This window comes from Rhinolophus hipposideros (genome assembly GCF_964194185.1).
Source record: "Rhinolophus hipposideros genome assembly, chromosome: 10".
Taxonomy (NCBI): domain Eukaryota; kingdom Metazoa; phylum Chordata; class Mammalia; order Chiroptera; family Rhinolophidae; genus Rhinolophus; species Rhinolophus hipposideros.
In genome coordinates, this window is record NC_138056.1 from 7,606,340 (window position 1) to 7,610,632 (window position 4,293).

The window sequence follows — 4,293 nt, forward strand, 5'->3', positions numbered from 1 at the left end:
GGTTCATCTTTGATCAGGATATAGAAAGAACAAGCTTCTTGTCATCATTGCCCTTTAGAGTTGCGTCATTGTGTGGTGGAGACGTGCCTCACCCCTGTGGTTGCCTGAGTGAGGACTTCTAGTAAGGCTCTTTGTTCTTCCTTAGTTGCTGATTTAATCAGAGGACCTTAGGTACCCTTTTCTTTCCTCACGACTTACAAATGGCTCCAGGCCAGCTCCCTCCTGCCGGCCCACATCTAGTCCAGGGTAAACACATGCCCATCCACTCCCCACTGTTGATATAAGAATAGTTTTCTCTGGTGCAGTTTCCTTTCTTTTTGTCTGAGCTCTATTGATATAATATCTCCTGCTAGTTTTCAAGTTACCCAGACTCAAGGGACACAGGCCACAATCAAATAGTGGGTCTCTTGAAGCTCCTCCTCTCACATGGCAAAAGGTGATAGGGCTGCCTCTTTAAGGTCCTCCAAGAAAATGAAGGATGTTGGCTAGGTCAGTTGGGATTAGTTAGGCCCATTATGTAAATGGAGCATGCTGGTTGTCGAAATAGATTGGTTCCTTTCAAGGTGAAGAATGCAGGTGGTCTAGTCAGCATGATGAGGAAACAGTAAAATCCGTATCTGCCTATGTAGCAACTGTTGACCCATAATGTTTGTTTGGCACATCACCCATAATGTGCTGAGTTCAGCAACAAGTCAACAACTTAACAGTAGGTCTTAGAGGTGAGACAGGCCCCATTTCTTCAGTGGCCTCTTGACGCCATTTTAAGTGACTTTCTTAGCGATGCTTATTCCATTTTATGTTCTCCATTCTCAAAACACAAGAAAAGAAAACAAAAGCGCCATTTCAATTAAAAAAGAAAGAAAGAGAAATTACATACAAGAAGTGGGATGTGTAGAAATAACCAAATAAGATGGAAGAACTAATGGCAAATGTATTGGTAGTCACCCTAAATATAAATGGGCTAAACTTGCCAAGTAAAAGACATACATTACACTGGATTAGGAAACGAATCCAGGGAATGCAGTGTACAGCAGATACACTGAAAACATAAGGACACAAAGATTGAAAATGGAAAAGATGGACATTTTGTATGACAACTAATCTGATGTCTTAAAAAAGTTAACATTTTCAAGAGAAAAACTGAGGGTGTGTGAAAACTGTCTTAGATTGAAAGACATGTTCTCCAACAACCAAAGCAACCAAATGTAAAAAACAACTGTAAAAGCAATTTAGGATAATTAGGGAAATGAGAATATGGACTGGGTATTCAATAATATTAAGGAATTATTAATTTTAGTAGGTGTGATAATGGTATCAGGTTCATGTAAACACGTGACCAAATTAAAAAAAATAGATGCAGATAAAACAAATATGGCAAAACAGTAAGTTTTAAATCTAGGCAGTGGATGTTATGTGTGGTCATTGTACTAGTCTTTCTGGTACATTTTGCATGTTAAAAATTTACAGAGTAAATAACTTAAAGATATCTGAAATTTCAACTTGAAAATTTAAGTAAAATAAGACTTTGCATCTACTTCAATAAATTATATAATAACTTAAAAACTAAAAGAAAAAACATACGCTAGGCAAATACTAAAAACTGATATACTAACTAAAGCAAGTATATTGATATCAGAAAATATAGGCTTTAAGGAAAAATTATTGCTAGACAGAAAGAAGATAAAAAATGTGGCATAATAAGAAATACGTTTGGTCTTTGTCTTTGGTTCCTGGGCAAGCTCCTAAGACCCTTGGAATTTCCTGAGTATAGGAATATCTTTGGTTATTCATAACAAGCCCCCTATGGATCACACCTGAGTTTGTGCCTGATGAAGTGACTTAGAGAGGGGACCCTAGCCAGCCTTAGGATGGGGCTGGTCGTCAGAAAGACCAAGTGATTAGAGGTGGGCAATTTTAGGCCCACCCACTGATCTCTGGGAAGGGGAGGGAGACTGAAGATTAAGCTCTATAAAAACTCCTAAACCAGGAGACTTGATGGGCTTCTGGGTGGTGAACACATTGGAGGTGCTGGGAGCGTGGTATGCTTAAGAGGGCATGCACCAATATATGGTGATGGAAAGAGAACTGACTCTGGGTAGTGAACACACAATGTGAGATATAGATGATGTATTACCAAATTGTTCACCTGAAGTTTATTTAACTTTACTAACAATTGTCACCCCAATAAACTTTAATTAAAAAAAAGAGAGGTCATGGAAGCTGCTTGCATCCCTCTGCCCCCTGTTATAGAGAAAACCACAAGCTTAAAGTGGCATCACTCATGCTAAAAGCCCAAGATACCAAACCTAGATTTAATACCTGATCTAATTGCAGTTTCAACTTTTCGGAAATGGAATCTTAATCAACTAGTCTGGAATTTTCTGGTCATGTACCAGCAAGGTAATCTGTCATGTGGGCCTTTTCCACCACTGCTCCCCCCATTCCTCCCCTCCTCGGTAGAAATAAGAGGCAATCTGCATGATAAAAACCCTTGCTGTTCCCTTCCCCCAAAAGTAGATGTCCTGGCCCCCAAATTATCCTTTCTTTTCCTTTGTTAATGGCTCCCTTGCTTCACCCTTCTGCCAATAAAAACCTTCCATGTACAACCCCTCAGAGAGCCCTTCTACTTGCTAGACAGGATACTGCCCGATCCATAAATTGCTTAAGAAAGCCAAGGAGACCTTTAAATTTACTCACTTGAATTTTGTTTTCAACAAATGTGAAAGGCAATATACTAGTCATGGTTCTCCAGAGAAAAAAAACCAGTAGGATACACAGAGGCCTAACGATTAAGTTAAGTTCGAGAACTTGTTGCAACGATGTTGCTAAACTTTTTTGATATCAGAGGGATTATTTATTATGAATTTGTACCAACTGGGCAAACAGTTAAGCAAGTTTACTATTTGGAAGTTCTGAAAAGGCTGCTTGAAAAAGTGAGATGAAAACAACTTCCTGAACTTTTCGCCAACAATTCATGGCTCTTGCATCACGACAATGCACCAGCTCACACAACACTGTCTGTGAGGGAGTTTTTAGCCAGTAAACAAATAACTGTATTGGAACACCCTCTCTACTCACCTGATCTGGCCCTCAGTGACTTCTCTCTTTACCTGAAGATAAAGGAAATATTGAAAGGAAGTCATTTTGATGACATTCAGGACATCAAGGGTAATACTGTGCCAGCTCTGATGGCCATTCCAGAAAAAGAGTTCCAAAATTGCTTTGAAGAATGGACTCGGCACTGGCGTCGGTGCATAGCTTCCCAAAAGGAGTACTTGGAAGGTGATTATAGTGACATTCAGCAATGAGGTATGTAGCACTTTTTCTAGGATGAATTTGTGAACTTAATTGTCTGACCTTGTAGATATAGATACAGGTATAGATATAGATATATGAGGAAATTTACTATAGGAAATGGCTCAGATGGTTATAGAGACCAAAAAGTCTTGCAATCTGCTATCAGCAAGCAGAGAACCAGGAAAGCCGGTAGTGTAATTTTTTCAGAGGCTGAAGAACTAAAAATAAGGTGGTGGAGGCCACTGGTGTAAGCTTTGGAATTCAAAGGCTTGAGAACCAGGAACTATGCTGTCCAAGGGCAGGAGAAGATGGACATCCCAACTCAAGAAGAGAGCGAGTTAGTTCTTCCTCCACCTTTCTTTTTAAAAATTATTTATTTATTTATTTATTGATTTACTTATTTTATTGGGGAACGGGTACAGGACTTTATTGGGGAACAGTGTGTATTTCCAGAACTGTTTTTTTTTTCTTCCAAGTCAAGTTGTTGTCCTTTCAGTCTTAGCTGTGGAGGGCTGTGGAGGGCGCAGCTCAGCTTCAGGTCCAGTTGCCATTGCTAGTTGCAGGGGGCACAGCCCACCATCCCTTGCGGAAATCAAACCGGCAACCTTGTAGTTCAGAGGACAGGCTCCAACCAACTGAGCCACCCGGGAGCTCAGCAGCAGCTCAGCTCAAGGTGCCGTGTTCAATCTTAGTTGCAGGGAGCAGAGCCCACCATCCCTTGCGGGACTCAAGGAGTTGAACTGGCAACATTGTGGTTGAGAGCCCACTGGCCCATGTTAAGAGTTAAGAGTTAAGAGCTAAGAGTTAAGAGTTAAGAGCCATGTTAAGAGTTTGGAGTTAAGAGCATGGAGCTCTAACCGCCTGAGCCATCGGGCCTGAGCCACGGGGCCGGCCCTTTCTTCACCTTTTTGTACTATTTAAGCCCTCTGTGGATTAGATGATGCCTGCCCATATTGGTGAGGCCGATCTTCGTTACTAAATTTATTAATTCAAATG